The 26182-nt window shown below is 48.9% G+C and overlaps 1 protein-coding gene across 2 annotated transcripts in view; it reads right to left on the bottom strand.

The window, feature by feature from the left end:
* Positions 1 to 26182, bottom strand: part of LOC147105222 (innate immunity activator protein-like) — a 141681-nt gene that overhangs the window by 87434 nt on the left and 28065 nt on the right. The window contains exon 1 of one of the 2 annotated variants that reach the window (XM_086011365.1): positions 6779 to 6982. The exons of the other annotated variant lie outside the window; for it this stretch is intronic. The gene's annotated coding sequence lies outside the window, so the exon portion shown is untranslated. Of the gene's footprint in view, positions 1 to 6778; positions 6983 to 26182 lie in introns of those variants that run through there. 2 annotated transcript variants of the gene reach the window in all.

Below are 26182 nucleotides of genomic sequence, written 5' to 3'. Positions count from 1 at the left end.
GCCGCTTGGATTTGATTAAGCCAAACGTCAGAAGAGATGTGGAGAACAGGCAGTTTCAGAATATGAATGAAAGGCCGACCAGGAGTTTTAAGATAGGTCAACCAGTTTTGGCCCGGGACTACCGCACAGAGAAATGGCAGCCAGGAACGATCTGTACACGGCAAGGACCTCTAATGTATACCATGGACGTTGGGGAGAGCATTGTAAGACGCCATGCTGACCAGATTCTAGAGTCACTGGAAAACATCAACTCCACACCACGATCTGATACACCTGACGATGAAACCGAAGTACCAATTGCACCTACCGCAGAATCGGTGATATTGGAAGCAGACAAACCAAACAACGACATTGATCCCAACTCAACCTTGCCAGAAGAACCTGATATCCCAAAGAGGCGTTATCCAGACAGAATCAGGAAGCCTCCTCAAAGACTGAACTTATAATTGCTTAACTTCAACCAATGTATCTAGCAACCGTAATTGTAATTGTAATTAGTTATTATTTAGTTGTTAAATGAATGTTATGTACTGTTTATCTAAAAGGGGAGGAATTGTTGTGTATGTACCTTTAAGGGAATAACTGGTCTCAGACTGCAGTACCGGCAGTGACCACCCCTGTATAAAAGGCCCTAGCAGGCTTCTGTAGTTTCAGTTTCCAGGTTGTCTCCATTCAGTAAAGACTCCTGCAGTCCGTGTCTCAATTATACACGGACATAATAGGATCTTCCTCCCCCTACCCCCATTAACTGTCTATGGGGCATGCTTGCTCGTATGTTTGAAACTTCCTGAAAATAATCTCAGTAGATTATAAGGTTAGAATGTTGGATCTCCAGTGAGGAGACCCAGTTTGAATTCCTGTCAAATGACATTGAGAGGGAATAAAGATCTGGAACACATCATTCGAGCATGTCCCTGGCATGACAATCAAGGAGTGGCACTTATAGCAACTGCAGAGATAAGTTGAGTCACCCAACATTCCAATGCAGAAATATGAGTGCAAGGAATACCCTGAAGGGAAAAATAATTACAACAAAATAAAGAATCTTAAAAAATGTTCAGAAAACATTACAATAAAGATTCCAGGAAATTGTGGTGATGTGACCCTTATCACCAAGTCAAACCTTGGTCTCTCTCCCTACTCCTCTGGCACCTTTCCCTCCTTTGAGTACCTCTCGTTCCACCTCTCTCACTTTTCATTTAAAGTCCTCATTTCCATCCCCCCCCCAAGCCCCACCTCAAGTTTCTGCCTGAGATGTCCTTCTTCCTTTCTTTCTTTAGCCTCTGCACTGATCTACTCCTTATCCTCGATGATTTCAAACTTCATGATGACCCCTTTGTCCCAGACCCCCTCTCCTTTGAATTCACTGCCCTCCTGTAGTCCTTAAAGCTCTTTCTCCATATAAACTCTCCAATGCATATTCATGACCACCAACTTGAACTTTCTATCTCCAGTGACCCAACTACTCCCATGGTCTTGATCACTCATAAGGCCATCTCTGACCATTTCCTTTTATCCCTCACCACCCACATACTCCTAGCCCCTTCCAATCCCACTTCCTTCTGCATCCACTGGTGCAAAAATATTCTCCCAAGTCACTTACAAGTGCACATTCAATATTATGTCCTTGGTCATGGCCCTCCATTCACCATGACACTTCTGCAGCCATCACATTGGTCAACGACTCCCTCATCTCCACCTATGCTCATTTGTCCCCAACAAAACCTTCATTCTCCCCAGTGCTGGTCATTCCCTCTGGTGTGGCTCCAATCTTCACTCCCTCAAGTTCAAGGGGTGCAAACTTGAGCATATCTGAGGCACAATTGACTTATGCATCCATGAGAAGATATTTCTGGTCCACATCAAACACTACTGGGACTCGCTCTCCTCTGCCAAAACCATCCACTAATCCAGAATCATCCTGGAGAGCAAAGATAACCCTTGGCATCCTTTTTCTACTAAAAACATTTTCCATAAACCCCTCTCCGCTGTCCCTTCTACCCTTAACTCCAACAACAAGTGCAAAGAACTCATGGATTTCTTTGTCACCAAGATTGAGACCATCCATTCAGCTGCCTCTTCTTCGCTTCACCCCCACCCCCGCCCTAACCCTGAACCCTCATATTTCTCGACCTTCTTTCCCATCTCCCCCCGTACCCTCTCCTCATCCATTTTAATCACCTTGACCCCATTCCCACTAAATTGCTGATCACCCAACTTCCTTTCCTGACCCCCATGCTAGCAAACATAATAAATGATTTCCTCTCCTTAGGTACTGTCCCCTCCCTTTAAAAACTGCCGTCACCACCCCCTACTCAAAAAACCCACACTCAACCCAGCTGTCCTTGCAAACTACATTCACACTTACTACATTCTCTATGACTCTGACCATGATGCATTATCCCTCTTCGTCTTCTTCAACCACCCTACAGCTTTTAATATGGTTGACCACACCATCTACCTCCAATGCCTCTCCTCCACTGTACAGCTCAGTGGGACTACCCTGACTTGGTTCCATTCTTATCTATCTGATTGCAGCCAAAGCATCTCCAGCAATGGCTTTTCTTCCTGCCCCTGCGCCATTACCTCCAGATTCCCCCAAGGATCTATCCTTGGTCTCCCCCTCTTTCTCATTTATATGCTGCCCATTGGCAACATCATCTGCAGATATAGGGTCAGTTTCCTTCTATACCGATAACACCCAGCTCTACCTCTCCACCACTCCTCTTGACCTTCCACTGACTCTGTGCTGTCAGACTGCTCAGGCTGACATCCATTCTTGGATGAGCTTCAATTTCTTCCAGTTATACATTGGGAAGACCAAAGCCATTGTCTTTGACTCCTACCACTATTTCCGTGCACTTGCCATCGATTCCATGCTCCTTCCTGGCCATCGTCTAAAGCTGAACCAGAATGTTTGCAACCTCAATATCCTAATTGACCCGAATCTCATACTGTCTCCATCAGAAAGACCGCCCACCACTACCTCTACTACAAAACAACAACTTGCATTTATATAGCATCTTTAACGTAGTAAATGTCCCAAGGCTACCTGAGCCAATCTGTTACTGAAACCCCCATCTATACCGTTATAGCCTCCAGACTCAACTAGTCCATTGCTCTGCTGCCTAGCCTTTCGTCCTCCATCTGCCATAAACTTCAGCTCATCCAAAATTCTGATGCCCATATCCAAACCTACATCAAGTCCCACTCACCCATCACCTCTGTCCTCACTGACCTACATTGGCACCTTGCCACCTAAAATTTAAATCCTTTCATGGCCTTAGTCCTTCCTATCTCTGTAACCTCCTCCAGCCTTACATTTCTTACCTCTAAGCTTTGCGTTCCTATGACTCGGAATTCTTGAGCTTCTCTGCTCCCTTTGCCTCATCATTGGCAGCTGTGCCTTCAGCCACCTAGGCTCCACACTCTGGAATTCCTTCTCTGAACCCTTCCACCTCCCTTTAAGTGATTCCTTAAAACCCATTTATTTGACCAAGACTTTGGTCACCCATCCTAATATCTCCTTCTTTGGCTCAGTGTCTGTTCTTTGATTATGTGGAGCACTTTGGGACATTTTTCTACACTGAAAGCATGATATAAATGCAAGTTGTTGTGAAGTTTTACTACAAACTGTACAACAGGCATCATTTCAAAAATGTCACCAGTGTCAATGCACAAAGAGTACTGGTCCACAGATGCTCTAACAGGGCTCAAATATCACGGGTGGGGCTCACACATTTACAACCCCTCCTATGCATTCACAGAGCTATCCTAAGATATCACTGCAAACTGCTGCCATGGAGTCCCCCTCCACCACCAAAATAAGCAAACAGCTGTGTCGATTTAGCATTTCTAATTCACAGTGAGGTCTCTGTTTGACACATTCCTGACACAAAATTGTTCCCTCCAAGTTTTCTGCTTTCAGGTGCTGTTGCAGAAAGAGCAAAAGATAGGTCATCACAATGAGAGCGGTGGTGGCAGGGAAAAAACCATTTTGTGGTTGTCCCATCTTGCTGCAGGAAGCAGGCAATCTCATCAACGAAAACAACCCTCCCCCACAGAACAAAGTTTGCTCCCTACCGTCTCTTGAATTTGGGAGACTTGACCCTTGCTGTGTCTGTAACACACACTCCTGATGACATTTGGACTTTTGAAAAACAATATACAGTACATTATGTGATAGACACATACCCAAGGCAGAATGCCAGTGGTAAGCACTTATAAATAATCAGCCATAAAATATGCAAATGTCATCTATTTGATGCCTGCTGTTTAATTTGTTAAGCAGTCTTTGTTAAAAACAGTCATCACCAGACATTAACAACATTTATTAACTGTAAGTTAGCTGGTTGTGAGACACGGCCAAGTAATAGAGTCATGTCCTTGTAGCAGTGCAGTCTTCACTGTTGAGATATATCTGTTGTCTCACTTAAAAATTCAATTAGCCTTAGTAACAGGATATGATGGCGGACCATTACCTTGCAAATAGTTCAGTGTCAACTGTTTCTTAGCTACGTGCTTATCAGTGATTACTACATGAGCATTCCAAAGTGTTCTTAAGTGCGATTGTATCAGTATTTACTCATTCACTTGAATCATTGTTTAGTCAGTGACAAAATGTTACTCAAAAGAACTATCACACAGACGTCTAGGTCTGATTGAGCAATTTCGACCAGCTTTTTAAGGATGGTCATCCTCACATCAAGCCACTGTTAGTCATGTAAAGTTTTCCGTTGTCAAAGAATATGGTACAGAGTATAAATTAAAATAATGAGGAATTCAGATGTTTTATTTTGATATTTTAAGCTGCCATTCCATGGTCTTATTTCATTTCATTGCACTGTTTCTGTAGTGAAAGGCAGCTGAATAGAATTAATATTATGGAGAAAATATGGTGTCATATTTGACCCTGAAATGAGCTTCCGACCACATATCCGCAGCATAACTAAGACCGCCTATTTCCACCTCTTTAACATCGCTCGTCTCCGCCCCTGCCTCAGCTCATCCGCTGCTGAAACCCTCATCCATGCCTTTGTTACCTCTAGACTTGACTATTTCAACCCACTCCTGGCTGGCCTCCCACATTCCACCCTACGTAAACTTAAGGTAACCCAAAACTCGGCTGCTTGTGTCCTAACTCACACCAAGTCCCGTTCACCCATCACCGCCATGCTCGCTGACCTACATCGGCTCCCGGTTAAGCAACGTCTCAATTTCAAAATTCTCATCTTTGTTTTACAATCCCTCCATGGCCTCACCCCTCCCCATCTCTGTAATCTCCTTCAGCCCCACAACCCCACTCCAGGGACTTGAGCACATAAAAATCTAGGCTGACACTCCAATGCAGTGCTTAGGGAGGTCAGAGGTGCTGTCTTTTGGATGAGACGTTAAACCGAGGCCCTGTCTGCTCTCTCAAATGGACGTAAAAGATCCCATGGCATTATTTCGAAGAAAAGCAGGGGAGTTAACCCCGGTGTCCTGGCCAATATTTATCCCTCAATCAACATAACAAATTATCTGGTCATTATCACATTGCTGTTCCTGGGAGCTTGCTGTGTGCAAATTGGCTGCTGCGTTTCCCACATTACAACAGTGACTACACTCCAAAAGTACTTCATTGGCTGTAAAGTGCTTTGAGACGTCCGGTGGTCGTGAAAGGCGCTATATAAATGCAAGTCTTTCTTTCTTTCTCTCCTCTCTTTCTTCCTTTATGACGCTCCTTAAAACCTACCTCTTTGACCAAGCTTTTGGTCACCTGCCCTAATTTATCCTTATGTGGCTCGGTCTCAAATTTTTTGTCTTTTAATACTCCTGTGAAGCACCTTGGGACGTTTTACTACATTAAAGGTGCTATATAAATACAAGTTGTTGTTGTTGTTGTAAGAAAACCTGCAGTTTAACTTGTTTTTAAATGGAGGTAAATTGCCCTCGCCAACTCGCAGCGATATAACTCACATATTGCATCATTTAAGAATGTTTCTTTTCCAGCTTTTAACCTCTCCTTTCCTGAAGGCAGTGGCTCATGTTGGGGTACAGTTCCATGGGCAATGGGACCATCAAGTACCTCAGCCAAGCGCACATTTACCTTGTGTGAGTGAGCCTGGACAGTGAGTGCTGTCAGGTTAATCAGCCATGGGGCTTTATCATCCAAGTGTGTTAATAGTTAAAACAGTATTTAAGCAAATATGAATAATAAAGAAAGTAAAATACAGAAACACTCCTGTACAAACCTAGCAGCACAACTATATCACATTTCCAACAAAGGAAACTCAGTGATTAAGATTCATTTACTGCTTTTTCAGTTGACTTAAATTGTAGTCATGAAAACAGACCTACCTAAAGTTCAATGGTTGTTCAGACACTGCATATTGTTCTTTGAACAGTGATTCTCCTTCAATTTATGCAACTCCCCAGAGCACAAAAGCAATTCAAACATTCAAATGTTCCTCAGTACACACAAAATCTCACACTTATCCTTAAATGTTGTCACTGTGAACGTCTTTGGCATAAATCAGATTTACTATAATTTCGGAACTATTATGCTATTGTTTTAACACAGCCGTAATATATACCAGGACCACCACCAACTGCTGACCTTGCGAACTGCCTACACATTAAAATGTCTAAAGTTATTTTATCAACTTCGCTTTGAAGCAGTGATGTGAACTGGCAGAGACATAGTAAAACTACACCCTAAAGGTGTGCCCAATCTGTGAAGGCAAACAGTCTATAAGAAGCCAAAGTGAATATACGCTTGGAATCTTAATATCCTTACCTGCTTATGTGAAACGTGTCTTTAACCCAAGTCTAAATCGCCACAAATAAAGTTATCCAGCAGGAGAAATCTAGAATGTATGACAAAAACTGTTTTTTTTGAAGAGCAGTTCACGGTAATCCTCGGCAAATAAACAGCTGAGTTGTCCTAATTCACTGTTTCCAGTATGTACACTCCTGAAAATCACTAACCTGTTGCAACTTGAGTGTGAGGGAGGAGCACAACGTAAAACCTTATCAGCACTAAATCATCCAACTAAAACTACAGGATTAAACAAACACCAATAGTGGAGGCAGCCAGCAATGTCGAAGAACCTCCTTCCATTACTTCTTTCATTAGCTGTATTGATCAGTGAAACAGTCCAACAAGCCCTTTTTTTACATTATTTGTTGTTTTAAATCATTTCACAAATGTAACTTTAAGGTGTAAAGTAATCCACCCAATTGGTTCTGTACCATGTGGTGTGTCATACATTCCAAATGCTACATTAATTCTCTCCCACTCAAACCAGCACAGCACAGTATTACACAATTTCACAAAGTGACTGCAGACAGTAAACCAGGGGACTCAAACAGTACTTCCTCATTTTTCCACAGGCTACACAGAGTTTATTTCATGGGCAGTGTTTTCAGCTTGGAGCGTGCATCTGCACACATGGAAACCTGTCTTGCCCTCGAGAACTGCACCATGGGTTGTCATCGTTTCCCAAACCCAAAACCAGACAGCTGAGAGGAAAAGAAAAGGGCAGCGGGTGGGATTATGGTGTGAATTCTGACACTGAGAGAAGGACCTGGTGCACAAGTCATTGAAGGTCTGTGACCAGTGCTGCGAGGTTATTGCAAAAGCAAATAGGATGTAATGCCCGGACAATTAAATATTAAACAAGAAATACTATCCTTAATCTGTATAAAGTCTTGGTCAGGCCACATCCAGAATACTATGTCCAGTTTAATCTCCTCACATGATGGAGGATATAGAGGCACTGGAAAACATTCAGAGGAGAGCCATTAGATTGATACCTAGTTTAAGGGCTCTCAGGCTTAATAAAAGGATTAGACTCGATCTATGTGGATTCAAGCTTAATAGATTAGGAAGGGGCAGGGGATATAAGTATGAGTTATCTAAGAATTGAACTAGGTTAGATGCTTAGAGTTAATTTTTTTTGCGCGTCGTCAACCCCAAGAATCATTGCTGGCACATGCAGTGACTACTGCAAGCATTCAAAAGGGAGCTGGATGAGTTCCTGAGAATGGCCTCCATAATAATCTATATATAGAAGGTAGGTAGATCACTGTGGGTTGTGTCACGCAGTGACCATAGGCTCCTGGATTGCCATTGGGCGTCCGAAAATAATTTCTCAGAGTTCTTTCCTAAATTGGCCTAAAGATTTTTCTCTGTTTGTTTGCCTTTCCCTGGAGATTGTGTGACTGTGTGAGTCCATCCCTCTCCCTGGCAACTGTCTGAGGCCGAACTAGGCTGTTCGCAACCTTGGTGTCATACTTGACCCCGAGATGAGCTTCCGACCACATACCCGCACCATCACTAAGACCGCCTAATTCCACTTCCACAACATTGACGATTCCGTCCCTACCTCAGCTCATCTGCTGCTGAAACCCACATCCATGCCTTTGTTACCTCTAAACTTAACTATTCCAACACACTCCTGGCTGGCCTCCCACATTCTACCCTACGTAAATTGAGGTCATTCAAAACTCTACTGCCCGTGTCCTAACTCGCACCAAATCCTATTCACCCACCACCCCTGTGCTCACTGACCTACATTGGCTCCTGGTTAAGCAACGCCTCGATTTTAAAATTCATACCTATGTTTTCAAATCCCTCCATGGCCTCACCCCTCCCTATCTCTGTAATCTCCTCCAGCCCTACAAAACTCCAAGATATCTGCGCTCCTCCAATTCTGGCCTCTTGAGCATCCCCAATTTTAATCGCTCCACCATTGGTGGCCATGTCTTCAGCTACCAAGCCCTAAGCTCTGGAATTCCCTCCCTAAACCTCTCCTCCTCTCTACCTCTCTTTACTCCTTTAAGACACTCCTTAAAACCTACCTTTTTGGCCAAGCTTTTGGTCATCTGCCCTAATATCTCCTTATGTGGCTCGGTGTCAAATTTTGTTTGATAACGCTCCTGTGAAGCACCTTGGGACATTTTACTATGTTAAAGGCACTATATAAATACACGTTGCTGTTGTTGTTGTGTGGTTGGGTGATGGGATGGGGGTGATGGTGTGCAGAAGTTACTCCATGCCAGGATGGGACACGCTCAAGATCAGCTGATCTTTACCTGTCCTTTTTCATATTTTTAGCCAAGAGTCAAACTACTTCTGGGTCCCTGTTGATGATGCTATATGGCTGACCACCAAGAAGTCCTGTTGAACATGTCACATGGCCTTTAAAAACCACTGAGTGGCCGGCTGGGGAGGGAGAAGTGGGTGACAGGTCCCAGAAACATCTATAACCTGCCCTCAGCAGCCCCTGTTGTAAGGAGGCTCCAGGTAAAAACATTTGTTTACAGAACAGTTCCTCTTTGGGGTCCAGACCATGATCCCAGCCTGGTCCACCAGGTGGACGCCAGGTAGACTGTTGGTGAGAACTCCCGATATAAGGAGTCCCTGCTGCCCCATTTCGCATTAGTCCGAGACCCAGTGTGTCTGGATCCCAGCCTAACTTAGGGCAGGAGTGCACCGGAAGCCCAGGTGAGCTGGTGAGACCAGATGTACCCCCATCCAAATGCAGAAGTGTGGCCCACCTGAGGGTTCAGGCAAGGATGGTGGAATCCTTTTTTTTCTATGCAGCAAACATATAAAGAAGGTCCTCCCATGGATTTTTAGGGCCATAGTTGGTAAGAAATGTTTGTGTTGGGGAATGTGGGCCCTAATTGGGTTTTTTCCCCCTGAAAACTGTTCCTTACAGCATTTGGTGGCATCAGCTGCCTATTTTGCACAGAAAAACTTGCATTTGTATAGCGCCTTTCACAACTGCTTAGACGTCCCAGAGCACTTTTACGTCCACCTGGGATCTTTTACGTCCACCTGAAAGAGCAGACAGGGCCTTGGTTTAACATCTCATCTGAAAGACGGCACCTCTGACAGTCCAGCACTCCCTCAGCACTGCACTGGAGTGTCAGCCTAGATTTTTTGTGCTTAAGTCCCTGGAGTGGGACTTGAACCCACAACCTTCTGACTCAGAGGCGAGAGTGCTACCCACTGAGCCACAGCTGACAGTACATGGACAGTTCTATCCCAAAGTTTTAAAACAGATAATTGGAAATACTTTTTGTCTGAGTCAGGTTTTTGTACTGAAATCTTCTGTTTACACCAAGAATCCTTTTCAGCAGGAATGGTAATTAACACTGGAATGCTTTAATTGGATCATCCCAGTCTGTTACCTGGAGCTGATTTACTATTGTTTCTTGTAATAGATACTCTGAAACTCATGCTAGCCAGTCGTACAGACTGCCTCTGTGTGCAGATTAATGAAACTGGCTCAGTTATGCTGGAGTCACTCAGTTTTGGTTTGAATCGGAGCCAGAATGCCATCCCTCTAAGGTGAACTGCTTTAAACCAGCACTGATTTGACAGGGGATACTCGAGAGGGCAGAATTAGAGGAGCGCAGATATCTCGGGGGGTTGTGCGGCTGGAGGAGATTACAGAGATAGGGAGGGGCGAGGCCATGGAGGGATTTGAAAACAAGGATGAGAATTTTGAAATCGAGGCGCTGCTTAACCAGGAGCCAATGGAGGTCAGCGAGCACATGGGTGATGGGCGAATGGGACTTGGTGTGAGTTAGGACACGGGCAGCCGAGTTTCGGATGACCTCAAGTTTACGTAGGGTGGCATGTGGGAGGCCAGTCAGGAGTGCGTTGGAATAGAGGTAACAAAGGCATGGATGAGGGTTTCAGCAGTGGATGAGCTGAGGCAAGGGCAGAGACGGGTGATGTTACGGAGGTGGAAATAGGCGGTCTTTGTTATGCCGCGGATATGTGGTCGGAAGCTCCTTTCAGGGTCAAATATGACACCAAGGTTGCGAAAAGTGTGGTTCAGCCTCAGACAGATGTCAGGGAGAGGGATGATATAGCCAAGGGGCAGCATGTAGATGAGAAATAGGAGGGGGCCAAGGATAGATCCTTGAGGGGTCACCAGAGGTAATGATGCGGGAGCGGGAAGAGAAGCCGTTGCAGGTGATTCACTGGCTACGAGTAGATAGATAAGAATGGAACCAGGTGAGTGCAGTCCCACCCAGCTGGACGATGGTGGAGAGGCATTGGAGAAGAATGGAGTGGTCAACTGTTTCAAAGGCTGCAGACAGGTCAAGAAGAACGAGGAGGGATAGTTTACCTTTGTCACAGCCACAAAGGATGTCATTTGTGACTTTTCTGAGAGCTGTTTCGGTACTGAGGCGGGGCGGAAACCTGATTGGAGGGATTCAAACATGGAGTTGAGGGAAAGATGGGCACGGATTTGGGAAGCGACAACACGTTCAAGGACTTTAGAGAGGAAAGGGAGGTTGGAGATGGGGCGGCAGTTTGCAAGGATGGAAAGGTCAAGGGTTGGTCTTTTGAGGAGGGGGTGATGATGGCAGATTTGAGGGAGAGGGGGACAGTACCTGAGGAGAGAGAACCGTTAACAATGTCAGCTGACATGGGAGTCAGGTGGTCAGCAGTTTGGTGGGAATAGGGTCGAGGGAGCAGGAAGTGGGTCTCATGAACAAGATGAGCGTGGAAAGGTCATGAGAGGAGATCGAAGAGAAACTAGAGAAAGATGTGAGTGCGGGGCTAGGGCAGGGGAGAACTTTAGAGGAAGTTTGGCCCCGTGGGCTAGGGGAAGGAAGGGAAGTGGCAGAGGCAGCTAAACTGATGGTCTCAATCTTAGAGACAAAGAAGTCCATGAGCTCCTCACACTTGTCTGAGGTGAGGGTGGAGGAGATGGGGGGAGGGGTTTTAGAAGGATGTTAGCAGTGGCGAATAGAAGCTGGGGTTTGTCTTTGCATTCCAGAATTATTCTGGAATAGTGAGCAATTTTGGCAGACGAGAGCAGGACCCGATAATGCTTTATGTGGTCCATCCAGATCTGGTGGTGAATGGCTAAACCAGTTGTCCACCATATCGTTTCAAGTCTGCGTTCCTTGGACTTAAGGGAGGGAAGATGAAGGCCGTACCGGGGGAATGGCCAGGGTGAGAGAGAGTAATTGTTTTATTAGGGACTAGGGCATCAAAGATGGTGGTGAGGGTGTGGTTGAGCAGATCGGTAGCTGCAGAAATGTCGTGGTGAATGGAGGGCCAAAGGCTGGGTAGTTGGGATTTTGTAAGTGCAGTTGTAAGAGAGTTTGTTCCAGGGGTAGACACAGAAGGAAGTAGGGTTGGGGTTGTGGGGTGGGGAAGGGGGATACGGGTGGAGAGCGATACGAGGAAATGGTCAGAAATGGCCTTATCTGCGATTGACATGATGGAAGTAGCGAGACTACAAGAGCTGACAAGGTCGAGGGGGTGGCCATGAATATGGGTTGGGGAATTTACATGGAGGGAAAGATTAAGGGAGGATAGAAGGCTAGCGAACTCAGAGGAGCGAGAGCATGATGAATTGAGATGGAGGTTGAAATCACCGAGGATGAGAAGTCGCTTGGAGCAGAGGCTGAGGGAGGAAAGCAGTGAAGATATCTCGGTAATAAAATTTTTAAGGTACTTGGGTGGGCGGTAGAGAATGAGAATTTTAAATGAGAGGTGAGATGGGTGGAATAAGGTGAGATGCTCAAAGGAGGAGAAAGTGCTAGAGGAGTAGGGGGACAGACCAAGGTGTGATTTGGTGATGAGAGCCACACCGCCACCACAGCGGTCTGAACGGGGCAAGTGGTGGAAGGTATAGCCAGGAAACTGCATGTTTCAAAGGTTTAATTCAAAATTAAACACATAGCGAATAGTTTCTCTCTGCATCATAAATGTACCTTCACGATCAACACGGTAGCATCTAAGTGGAGTATTTGATGTGCATTGTTCTAGGAACTAAGTTTTTATCTAAAACCGCGATAAATCAACAGCAATGTCTCACTATCACTTAAAGTTATTGCTCTGCATTTCCTTCTTGTCAGTAAGTGTACTACGATTTTCACAGTTGCACTAATGTCAGCAGTAATCACAGAAATCACAGAAACCCCACAGTGCAGATAGAGGCCATTTCGGCCCATCGAGCCTGCACCGACACATATCCCACCCTATCCCCGTAACCCCACGTATTTAATCCCCCTAACACTAAGGGTCAATTTATCATAGCCAATCAACCTAACCCGCACATCTTTGGACTGTGGGAGGAAACCGTAATGTTTTAACATTGATGGGGCAGGAAAGGATAATTAGGTTTGGGCTTCAGAGCTACCCTGTTTTACATCTTTTGGTGTTAGTGGAGATAAAACCACTAACATTATTCCATATTGCAGACTTTCAGTATATTTTTGAACACAGCCAGAGTCCTATCTTGGACTCCAAATGTGCATTTGAATGGCATTTGAAGGCGAGGGTCGCCGCAGACAACCAGCCCCAACTAAACAATTCAAATAAGCTTCCTGCTGTCTAATGACAGCCATAGGTGTTTCTTGCCTAATCAGTGATGGCTGGTCATTCAAATCTCATTTGGCAGTTACCTCAATAAGTGGGGAAAAATAACTATGCGCCAATTGTACTGATTTATCGCCGTTTATCTGTTACTACCTGTAGGGATGGAAATCAAGGCCATTGTGTCTATGTTCATTGCTGGATATCAGGAAGAGTGTCACAGTGTCTGTAATAATAACTAGACTGATTTCAGTTGTAGCAGTATTGTATAATATTTTATCACATTCTGGCTGGAACTTCCCTCCCCTGAACATCCACAACAAATGGGCTAAATTCTGTTCTCTATAGTACTCATTATTCTATTGTCACAAATACAAAGAAAGACTTGAAAAATCAGGAGCAACTCCAAGAAAATTCCAGGCCTAGTCTACATTCAAGATTAGATTGGATAGGTGGATCATGGAATGGGATGAAGTGATTTGGGGAAAGGGTAGGTAAATGCGATTTGGACTATTTTCTTGCATGGATGGTAAACGTGGGCACAGACTGGTTGGACCGGATGCCTTGCTCTGTTTTGTACCTTCTATGTATTTCTATGTGACTACTAAAATATATCTTGTTTGGCAAGACTATGTGATTTTAGGTGGAGGAGTTCATTGTTTGGTTCTGCTGCTATTGACTGAATGGCATGAGAGACTAAAGAGAGAAACATAGGGGGAAAATTCAGTTGGTAGCGCCACCCGTTAGTGCCTTAAGAGGGTGTTAAGTGGGGCGCAAAGCAACTAGCGCCCGGGCACGGTGATATCTGTGCCTCTCGCAAAATTGACCGGACATTTTGTGGCGGCGCTAAACAATACCGCCACGATCTCCTGCGCTGGCAGATCGCGACGTCAGTCGAGTGCGCAACGCCCCGTTAGCGCCCCGGACTGGAAATTGAGTGGCGCCCCCTGCCTTACCGCCTGTCGCGAGCAACGACATGTTTTGGGGAGCGTTATGCTGTCAGAAAGGGACTAGGGGAGCGCTATTTAAAGGCAACCACTTCCTGCCTTTTTTTGTCGGTGACATTTTTGCACCACGCATTCTGAGAGAGAGAGAGAGACTTCTGGAGAGATTCAACGCTGTGTGAAGGAGTTGTGGGTACTGAGCAGCACTTTGCAGGTTGGTTTTGATTTGCCCTTCCTTGTATCGATTTAGAAGAGACTGTGGGGGCTGCACTCTGAGCTCTTCCCCTGGTTCTCTCCATTGTTCTTTCCAGCAGATTTGATGTACAGGTCTCTCCAGGCTGAGATTCAAGGCCGAGATTCAAGGCTGCAATGAGCAGGATGTGGATGGAGAGCAAGATCAACCCTCCCCTTTAAGATAAAAACAGAAAATGCAGGAGAAACTCAGCAGGTCAAGCAGCACCTGTGAAGCGAGAAACAGATTTAACGTTTCAGGTCGATGACCATTCTTCAGAACTCCCCTTTAAGAATTGGACGGTGCCAGTGTGTCTGTGTTCCATTGCTGACTGAAATCACATGAGCTTCGCCAGCGCTGTGAGGTAGCGCCTCGCTCCTCAGCCTTAGCACCTTAAGAGAAGTGTGTAGCGCCTGATTTAGCGCTCCAATCACCTCCAGGGGCGATAAAAGCCAAGTTTGCTGTCGGAGGTGATAATTAGCGCCAGGTGCTAAACTTTGCGCACGGCCAATAATAGCGCCCCAAATGGGGCGATACCAAATTTTTCCCCCATAGAAGCATAGAAAAATAGGAGCAGGAGTCGGCCATTCGGCCCTTCGAGTCTGCTCCGCCATTCAATATGATCATGGCTGATCCGCTATCTCAATACCATATTCCCGCTCTCTCCCTATACCACTTGATGCCTTTTGTGTCTATGAAATATATTTATCTTCTTCTTAAATATATTCAGTGACTTGGCCTCCACAGCCTTCTGTGGTAGAGAATTCCACAGGTTCACCACCCTCTGAGTGAAGAAATTTCTCCTCATCTCAGTCTTAAATGTTCTACCCCTTATCCTAAGACTGTGACCCCTCGTTCTAGACCCCCCAGCCAGGGGAAACATCCTCCCTGCATCCAGTCTGGCTAGCCCTGTCAGAATTTAATATGTTTCAATGAGATCCCCTCTCATTCTTCTAAACGCTAGTGAATACAGGCCTAGTCGACCCAATCTCTCTTCATACAACAGTCCTGCCATCCCAGAAATCAGTCTGGTGAACCATCGCTGCACTCCCTCTATGACAAGTATATCCTTTCTTAGGTAAGGAGACCAATACTGCACACAGTACTCCAGGTGTGGTCTCACCAAGGCCCTGTATAACTGTAGTAAGACATCCTTGCTCCTGTACTCAAATCCTCTTGCAATGAAGACCAAAATACCATTTGCCTTCCTAACTGCTTGCTGCACATGCATGTTTGCTTTGTGACTGATGTACAAGGACACCCAGGTCCCTTTGTACATCAACATTTCCCAATCTATCACCATTTAAATAATACTCTGCTTTTCTGTTTTTCCTACCAAAGTGGATAATGAGAAAGAAGTTTAATTGGCTGCATTAGTACAGGGCATTGCTGAGACCATATCTGGAGTACTGTGTATAGTATTCATCTACTTATTTAAGGAAGGATGTAAATGTGATGGAAGCAGTTCAGAGAAGGTTTACTAGACTAATACCGGGAATGGGCAGGTTGTCTTATGAGGAAAGGTTGGACAGGCTAGGCTTGTATCCGCTGGAGTTTAGAAGAGTAAGAGGTGACTTGATTGAAACATATAAGATCCTGAGGGGTCTGGACAGGGTGGATGTGGAGAGGATGTTTCCTCTTGTGGGAGAATCTAGAACTAGGGGTCACTGTTTAAAAATAAGGGGTCGCCCATTTAAGACAGAGATGAGGAGAATTTTTTTCTCACAGAGGGTCGTGAGTCTTTGGAACTCTCTTCCTCAGAGGGCGGTGGAAGCAGAGTCTTTGAATATTTTTAAGGCAGAGGTAGATAGATTCTTGGTAAGCAAGGGGGTGAAAGGGTTATCGGGGGTAGGCGGGAATGTGGAGTAATCAGATCAGCCATGATCTTATTGAATGGCGGAGCAGGCTCGAAGGGCCGAGTGGCCTACTCCTGCTCCTAATTCGTATGTTTGTATATGTTCGTACAGAATATGAGAATGGAAATCATTTATTTGCATGCCAGTATGTGAGTTGCAGCTAGCAAATTGTTTACAAAAGATATAATGGTGCAGTAATTCCGGTCCCAACGCGTGAGTACGGACGGTGTACTCACGCGTGGGTCCGTTGGAAGTGCTGGATTCCAGCATGCACAGTGCATGCGCGGGAAACCGGCATTTCCTCTCCATCGAACTAAGGACTCTGCGCGCACGCGTTGAACTTCCTTCGTTTAGACAGGTTTGCGTGTGTGCAAGGGACTGAACTTTTTGGAAATGAAAAAAGGAGGCGTAAGCAGTGGATTCTTGAAGGTAAGTGGTCTACTTTTTAAAATTATTACATTTTTTCCACAGCTTCATTGTTTTTAAGGACTTTACAGTAAGGTAAGTTTATTTTTAGACCCGAATTGGTAAAAAAAAAAATTCAAAAATTTTATTAATTGTTTTAAATTGTTTTTTAAAGTTATTTACAGTTTCTTTAATTATTGGGATGTTTTTTAAAATTTTAATTAAGTTAAACTAGTCTTTTGGGCGCCCGTACTTTTCATGAGTTTGACAGTCTTTACTATCAAACTCATGAATGAGTTTCCCCTCCCCTGATTGGCTGCAGAGTGCTCACCTGATCCCAGCCGGCACATCGCACTAACTACGCCGCTGGATCAGGTAAGCACATCGCGCCGACATCTGAACCGGGCCAGTGACAGGAAATGCAAGCAGGCCCAGGCTTCAGATGTCGGCGCGCCGGGTGAGTGCACATCGGGGGCTTGCACGCGCGGCAAGCACCCGATCCTAATTTTTGGCCCAATACTGGGTAATCTTTATTTATTAAACGTGATGAACGTTAAAGCAAGTTCTGAGCCAAAACTGTTCCACATTGAGGTAACATTTGGATTTTTGGTTGAACAATTCAGATTTAGAATGGCATGTACTTCTTTTCTTTGCATTTACAGAGCAAATTTCATGGAGTGTGTCTCTTCAATTCTGTGCCATTTCTGACACTGCAGTGTGTTCAGGTTCCCTGTGGTCAAGTAGCTATCCATCCACCTGGAAGAAGGGTTACACCTGGAATGTTAGCCTGATTTTTCTCTTTGCAGATGTTGATGGACCTGCTCTGTATTTCCAGCATTTTCTGGTTTCATTTCTTGGCAGTCTGTTGGGGGGAATGTGTTTGTGTTCCCTGTCACCATAACAAGCTCTGACCTTTTTTGTGTATGGAGAGAGCTCAAAACCCCAAATCTAAATTTAGCTACATTTACTGGTACATTATGGTAGCAATTCTAAAACAGTTTATGAATTTCATCTCAATCCTGAAATGTGTATTGGTCTGAAATGCACCCGGTGTATGTTCTGTTTTGATTAATTAACATATGAATCTATGAAATAGGTACAATACTTCTACATTCGACTATATTGCTTTTTAAAAATCGTAGTGACAACATATGGAACGAGAAATGCAATTCAGCCCATAGTCTATTTGCTCTGTTATGGGCTCCATCCAACTCACTCAATCTCCTGAAGGAGGTAAAAACCACAGATAAAACCTGCAGAAAGTTAAAGCTCAATGAAATTCCTTCCTCACCCTTAATAGGCAATTGACTGAAACATCAATCCAACCCAAACCAACACCACTCAACAGCAATCAGTTACTTTCACAGACAACACTTACATGATCCTAGGCCAGCAACACAAATTAATATACTTGTCAAAGTCTACTTGATCATTTAGGCCCACACTCATTCTTACAGTTTGCAAACCCATCACAGTAGCAGAATGTTTGGCTGAGAGTAAACTGATTGAAGCGATCAAGAGAGAGAGCAAACATGGACTGGTAGTGTGGCTGAGATTCACTGTTTGATGCATTACTATGGTTTCTAATGGAAGGTTTCTATCTTTAGTTCGCACTGGTCAAGTAACTGCAGTCTAATAATTTGCCTCAGTATCCATGATTTGATGTGATTCTATCTTCATTTGTTAACTCAAGCTTGTGAAAAGAATGAGTAACAATTTAGAGATTTATCGATAAAAATCAAAAATTGAACACCCTAATCGTCACTGGAATATCACATGATTCATATTAGGATGTCAAACAGTTTAGTGGCATAAACGGATTGATCTGTCTGTCTGTCTGTCTATCTGTCTGTCCTTCGGTGTGCGTCTGTCCGGCTATGCACTCGAAAGTTATAGAGCATTACGTCAAAAAAAAGCTTACCGTTCCAAAACGGTTGTAAGCGTATTAACGTTTCGGCCGGACAAAAATTGCGCCCGCGGCATCCAAAAAACGTTCAAAAGTCCGCTCATTAGCATCTCATTATCCGCTCATTAGCGATAGAGTGACCTCGAGGTCGACCAATCGTACGCCGGGTTCCTGGCACATGCGGGCGGGCTCTCCTACAGTCGAGTGACGGGACGATTGACCAATCCTACGCTTCGGTGACCTGACGGTCGACCAATCGGTGCGTGTGTGGGCGGGCCTTATCGTTCTGAACCGAGGTGAGTCGCTGCCATCTTGATTCCAAACTTTTCATTTCTTTTTCCCGCTTTCTGCGTGTTTCTTTTCAAATCTACATTTCCAGCAAAAAAAAAGTTGCTTTTAAAACACAAATTGTTTTTTAAAAAAGTTAATTAATTTGTAAATCTTTTCTCTAACCTCTATAATTCTCCTACCTTTCACCGTTTTTCCAGGCCCGGGGCCTAGGCTTCTCCAGCTGCCAGCAGTGCAACTCTAGACCCAGGCTCCCGGCCTAGGCAGAGACAAACACTGGCAGAGGGGAGAGGGTGTGCTGCCTCAGCTCCATTCCCGGGGTCAGTAGGTGGGGAGGCTTCATAAGCAACTGGGGTAGGTCGCAAGCCCCGAATTATAATCTGAAGATCCTGTGTTTGCAGCTGAGGAAATTTCTTCTGCTGACAGCCCCAGGTTAACGGCAGCCATCTTTGTCAAGGAGGGCGAAAAGTTTCAATGCGACGCCATTTTGAGTCAGTGTGTAACAGAGTGCATGCGCGGCCATCTTAGTACAGGAACATAGCGTGGGTGGGGCTTCTGTGCTCCAAATCGGGTGCTGGTGACCGAGACAGACAATCGACTTTGTGGGCGGGGCCTAACCTTTCCAACTGAAAAGCAAGCGGCGGCCATTGTTTGTGATATAATACACTGAGAGGTGAGCACCCCTTTTTTAATAAAAAGATTGGTGAGGTTGTAAAGTGTATGTTATGGAAAGATTTACCAAAAATGTTTTATAAGTACTTTAAGTTTCATGTTTCCCCACCCCTTGCTCCCCCCGCTCCCTTTCACCCCACCTCCCTTTTCCCACCTCCCTTTCCCCCCTTCCCCCTCCCTTCCCCCCCTCCATTTCCCCCCAACACCCCCTTCCCCCCTCCCTTTCGTCTCCCCCCCTCCCTTTCGTCTCCCCCCCTCCCTTTCCACCCTTCCCCTCCCCACCCCCCCACCCCCCCTTCGCCCCCCACACCCCCACCCCCCCTTCCCCCCCACACCCCTCCCCCCCTTCCCCCCCACACCCCCCTTTCCCCCCCCACCCCCCTTTCCCCCCCCAACCCCTCACCCCCCCTTCCCTTCCCCCCCGCCACACCCCCACCACCCGTTCCCCCCCCACTCCTCCCGAGAGATCGCGAGGCGGAGAGGGGAGGAGGGTAACCAAGGCAACCGGGGCTCGGGAGGGGGAGCGGAGAGGGTTACCCTGGCAACCGGGCTCGCCAGCCGCAATCGGCCGCTCAGGCCCAAGCCCGGAGATCGGGAGGCGGAGAGGGGAGGAGGGTTACCAAGGCAACCGGGGCTCGGGAGGGGAGGGGGAGCGGAAAGGGTTACCCCGGTAACCGGGCTCGCCAGCCGCAATCGGCCGCTCAGGCCCAGGCCCGGAGATCGGGAGGCGGAGAGGGGAGGAGGGTTACCAAGGCAACCGGGCCCGGCCAGCCGCAATCGGCCGTCACAGGCCCCCCTCCCTCCCCTTCCCCCTCCTCCCCTACCCCCACCTCCCCCTCCTCCCCCCCCACCCCCTCCCCTCCTCCCCGCCCCCTCCCACCCCCTCCCCCCTCCCACCCTCCCCCCCTCCCCTCCCCCCTCCCACCCCCCTCCCTCCTCCCACCCCCCCCTCCCTCCTCCTCCTCCCTCTCACCCCTCCCTCTCCCCCTCTCCCCCCTCCCCCTCTCTCTCCCCCTCCCTCTCCCCCCTCCCCCTCTCCCCCTCCCCTTCTCCCCCCCTCTTCCCCCCTCCCCCCTCCCCCCTCTACCCCTCTCCCCCCACCCCCCTCCCCCCTCTCCCCTCCCTCCCCCCCTCTCCCCCTTCCCAACCTCTCCCCCCCTTCCCCACCTCTCCTCCTCCCTTCCCCCCCTCTCCCCCCCTTCCCCTCCTCTCCCCCGCTCTTTCTTGCTCTCCCTCTTAGTAGGGGGGTCAATAACAAGGGGGCATAGATTCAGGGTAAGGGGCAGGAGATTTAGAGGGGATTTGAGGAGGAACTTTTTCACCCAGAGGGTGGTTGGAATGTGGAACTCAATGCCCAAAAGGGTGGTAGAGGCAGGAACCCTCACAACATTCAAGAAGCATTTGGATGAGCACTTGGAATGCCATTGCATACAAGGCTATGGACCAAATGCTGGAAAATGGGATTAGACTGGACAGGGATGGATGGGCGGCGCAGACACGATGGGCCGAAGGGCCTCTTTCTGTGCTGTAAAACTCTATGACTCTCTATGACTCTATGACTCTTCCCCCCCAGTTGCTCTCTCTCTTCCCCCCCAGTCGCTCTCTCTCTTCCCCCCCGTCGCTCTCTCTCTTCCCCCCAGTCGCTCTCTCTCTTCCCCCCCAGTCGCTCTCTCTCTTCCCCCCCAGTCGCTCTCTCTCTTCCCCCAGTCGCTCTCTCCCTTCCCCCCCAGTTGCTCTCTCCCTTCCCCCCCAGTCGCTCTCTCTCTTCCCCCCCAGTCACGCTCTCTCTTCCCCCCAGTCGCTCTCTCTCTTCCCCCCGTCGCTCTCTCTCTCTTCCCCCCCAGTCGCTCTCTCTCTTCCCCCCCAGTCGCTCTCTCTCTTCCCCCCCAGTCGCTCTCTCTCTTCCCCCTCAGTCGCTCTCTCTCTTCCCCCCCAGTCGCTCTCTCTCTTCCCCCCCAGTCGCTCTCTCTCTTCCCCCCGTCGCTCTCTCTCTTCCCCCCCCAGTCGCTCTCTTTCTTCCCCCCAGTCGCTCTCTCTCTTCCCCCCCAGTCGCTCTCTCTCTTCCCCCCAGTCGCTCTCTCTCTTCCCCCCAGTCGCTCTCTCTCTTCCCCCCCAGTCGCTCTCTCTCTTCCCCCCCAGTCGCTCTCTCTCTTCCCCCCCAGTCGCTCTCTCTCTTCCCCCCCAGTCGCTCTCTTCCCCCCCAGTCGCTCTCTCTCTTCCCCCTCAGTCGCTCTCTCTCTTCCCCCCCAGTCGCTCTCTCTCTTCCCCCCCAGTCGCTCTCTCTCTTCCCCCCGTCGCTCTCTCTCTTCCCCCCCGTCGCTCTCTTTCTTCCCCCCAGTCGCTCTCTCTCTTCCCCCCCAGTCGCTCTCTCTCTTCCTCCCAGTCGCTCTCTCTCTTCCCCCCGTCGCTCTCTCTCTTCCCCCCAGTCGCTCTCTCTCTTCCCCCCAGTCGCTCTCTTTCTTCCCCCCAGTCGCTCTCTCTCTTCCCCCCCCAGTCGCTCTCTCTCTCTTCCCCCCAGTCGCTCTCTCTCTTCCCCCCGAGTCGCTCTCTCTCTTCCCCCCCAGTCGCTCTCTCTCTTCCCCCCCAGTCGCTCTCTCTCTTCCCCCCCAGTCGCTCTCTCTCTTTCCCCCCAGTCGCTCTCTCTCTTCCCCCCAGTCGCTCTCTCTCTTCCCCCCAGTCGCTCTCTCTCTTCCCCCCCCAGTCGCTCTCTCTCTTCCCCCCCAGTCGCTCTCTCTCTTCCCCCCCAGTCGCTCTCTCTCTTCCCCCCAGTCGCTCTCTCTCTTCCCCCCCAGTCGCTCTCTCTCTTCCCCCCCAGTCGCTCTATCTCTTCCCCCCAGTCGCTCTCTCTCTCTCTTCCCCCCAGTCGCTCTCTCTCTCTCTTCCCCCCAGTCGCTCTCTCTCTCTCTTCCCCCCAGTCGCTCTCTCTCTCTCTTCCCCCCAGTCGCTCTCTCTCTCTCTTCCCCCCAGTCGCTCTCTCTCTCTCTTCCCCCCAGTCGCTCTCTCTGTCTCTTCCCCCCAGTCGCTCTCTCTCTCTCTTCCCCCCAGTCGCTCTCTCTCTCTCTTCCCCCCAGTCGCTCTCTCTCTTCCCCCAGTCGCTCTCTCTCTTCCCCCCAGTCACTCTCTCTCTTCCCCCCAGTCGCTCTCTCTCTTCCCCCCAGTCGCTCTCTCTCTTCCCCCCAGTCACTCTCTCTCTTCCCCCCAGTCGCTCTCTCTCTCTCTTCCAACAACAACATGCCCTCGAAAAAGCCTCGCCACCGCCGGGCACTCCAGCTAGTCTATATATATAAAAGAATTTTTCTGTCGGTCTGTCTGTTTGTCTGTCTGTCTGTCCTTTGATGTGTCTGTCCGGCTATACACTCTAAAGTTATAGAGCGTACCTACACGTGCGTTACATCAAAAGAAAGCTTACGATTCCAAAACGGTCGTAAGCATATTTACGTTTCAGTGAGATAAAAATTGTGCCCGCGGTATCCAAAAAACGTTCAAAATTCCGCTCATTATCTGCTCATTAGCATTGAGTGACGTCGAGGTCGACCAATCGTACGGTCGAGCGACCCGACGGTCGACCAATCGCTGCGTGGCGGGGGCAGGTTCCTGGTGCGTGCAGGCGGGCCCTCCTAGAGTCGAGTGACGGGATGATTGACCAATCCTACGCTTCGGTGACCTGACGGTCAACCAATCGGTGCGTGTGTGGGTGGGCCTTATCGTTCTGAACCGAGGTGAGTCGCCGCTATCTTGATTCCAAACTTTTCATTTCTTTTTCCCGCTTTCTGCGTCTTTAAAAAAAAGTTGCTTTTAAAACACATGTTTTTAAAAAAAGTTAATTACTTTCTAAATCTTTTATCTAATCTCATTAATTTTCCTACCTTTCCCCGTTTTTGCAGGTAGCCCTCGAAGCCTGGGCGTCTGTTGCCAGCCATGCTGGACCCTAGGCAATTGTTTTGTGGCAAGCTCCTCCTACCCCGCACCCCCCACCCCCCAACCCCCCGCTGGGCCCGATTCCGAACCAGCGGCCAGCCATCTTGGTAAAGGCTGGCTGGGCTCACTGCAAGCTCCTCGCGCTTCATTAGCGCTCTCGCTGCACGGCGCACGCGCACCTCCACACAGAGCGCGGCCAGAGGGAAGCGAGCAGGTTAGCGGGGGGGCGGGGCTCAGGAGGGGAGCGGGAGCGGAGAGGGTTACCCCGGCAACCGGGCTCGCCAGCCGCAATCGGCCGTCTCAAGCCGCTCAGGCCCAGGCCCGGTCCCGGAGATCGGGAGGTGGAGAAGGGAGGAGGGTTACCAAGGCAACCGGGCCCGGCCAGCCGCAATCGGCCGTCTCAAGCCACATCAGGCCCGGCCTCGGGAGGGCGGGGCTCGGGCTGACCGGGGCGCTGCGCTCGGCATGTCAGTGCGTGGGGCAGCACGGAGCTCAGCGGAGCCATCGCCGACAGAGGGGAGAGGGTCTGCTGGCTCCCCACTCCCTTTCTCCCCCCTCCTTCCCCCACCTCCCCCACCCCTCCCCTCCTCTCCCCCCCCTCCCCTTCCCCTCCCCCCCTCCCCCTCCTCTCCCCCCTCCCCCTCCTCTCCCCCCTCTCCCTCCCCTCCCCTCCCCTCCCCCCTCTCCCCTCCCCCCTCCTCTCCCCCCTCTCCCTCCCCTCCCCTCCCCCCCCCCCCTCTCCCCTCCCCTCCCCCCTCCCCCCTCTCTCCCTCTCTCTCCCCTCCCCCCTCTCCCCCTCCCTCCCCCTCCCTCCCTCTCCCCTCCCCCCCTCTCCCCCTCCCCCCTCCCTCTCCCCCCTCCCTCTCCCCCTCCCCTTCCTCCCCCCCTCCCCTCCCCCCCACCCCCCCTCCCCCCCTCCCCCTCCCCTTCCTCCCCCCTCCCCTTCCTCCCCTCCCCCTACCCCCTTCCTCTCCCCTCCCCCCCTTTCCCCCCTCCCCTCCCCTTTCACCCCCTCCCCTCCCCTTTCATCCCTCCCCTCCCCTTTCCTCCCTCCCCTTTCCCCCCTCCCCTTTCCTCCCTCCCCTTTCGCCCCCTCCCCTCCCCTTTCCCCCTCCCCTCCCCTCCCCTTCCCCCCTCCCCTCCCCTTCCCCCCTCCCCTCCCCTTTCCTCCCTCCCCTCCCCTTTCCTCCCTCCCCTCCCCTCCTCCCCTTTCCCCACCTCCCCTCCCCTTTCCCCACCTCCCCTCCCCTTTCCCCCCCTTTCCCCTCCCCTTCCCCCCTCCCCTCCCTTTTCCCCCCTCCCCTTTCCCGCCCGCTCCCCTTTCCCCCCTTTCCCCCCTCCCCTCCCCTTCCCCCTCCCCTTTCCCCCCTCCCCTCCCCTTCCCCCTCCCCTCCCCTTTCCCCCCTCCCCTCCCCTTCCCCCCTCCCCTCCCCTCCCCTTTCCCCCTCCCCTTTCCCACCCTCCCCTCCCCTTTCCCCCCTCCCCTCCCCTTTCCCCCTTCCCCCTCCCCTCCCCTTTCCCCCCCTTCCCCCCTTTCCCCCTTCCCCCCAGTCGCTCTCTCTCTTCCCCCCAGTCGCTCTCTCTCTTCCCCCCAGTCGCTCTCTCTCTTCCCCCCAGTCGCTCTCTCTCTTCCCCCCAGTCGCTCTCTCTCTTCCCCCCAGTCGCTCTTTCTCTCTCTTCCAACAACAACATGCCCTCAAAAGACCCTCGGCACCGCCGGGCACTTCAGTTATTTCTTTATAATTTGTTATTCAAGGAACCTAAAGTAAACTGTTACCCATTAGTTTCTCACATGTCGAGAGAACAGCAAGCAGAAAGGGAGTTGAGCTTTTTAATATCTGCTCACTCAACAGAAGAAAAAAACTTGTTAGGTATTTATTTAAATGTAATCAATTGTACTTGATATTATCATTATTTAGCAAGTTGTGTCTCTATTGATTTATTAGACATTGGCCCGGACTTTCCTCTCCAAAGTTTTCACCATTCACCTTGCGTACAGTTGCCCACAGACTTGTTGCGGGCTTGTAAGTGGAGATTACTACTACTCCAGCGTCTGTTTCAATGTGGCGCCCTCTACAGGGGATCTGCGAGGCTCTTTAACCAATCAGATTGAAGAATTGAGCCATGCAGACTGCAAACTAGGAAGTAATAAACAGGAAATATAAATTACATTTAAATAAAGATTGAAACATACAGATGGGATTAAGGGAGAGAAATAAAAGAGAAAAACAAAAACTAAAAAATATATTTTCATTTTTTTTTTAAATCTGCAATATTAATTTTCTTCTGAGGGAATGAGACTCCACACTTCTAAAATTATTTTGTCAGGGCCACAGAGGTTGTTCAGCAGTAATTATCACATTTTGTGCCGTTGAAAACTCACTTACTCCGCACTAGCCCTAACTTTTTCAGTCGTTTTTAACGTCGGCAATCAACCCAAGTTCACACCATTACATTTATTTCTGTGCAGATTCCATCATTGAAGACTGCAACAGGTCTGTGGAGGAGCGAGGTATCACTGACAGCAGCTTCTGGATCTCCACGTTTAACTGCACATGTGCAGACGCCAGAAGTTGCTGTCAGATTTGCCCTATATAACAGCGAGTGCTGATTGCCTTGCTG

This window comes from Somniosus microcephalus, chromosome 18, assembly GCF_052327205.1.
Source record: "Somniosus microcephalus isolate GS21.2 chromosome 18, FLI_Smic_1.0, whole genome shotgun sequence".
In the NCBI taxonomy this organism is placed as follows: domain Eukaryota; kingdom Metazoa; phylum Chordata; class Chondrichthyes; order Squaliformes; family Somniosidae; genus Somniosus; species Somniosus microcephalus.
Note: the sequence above shows the minus strand (reverse complement) of the source record. Positions and strands in the feature narration are given on the sequence as shown.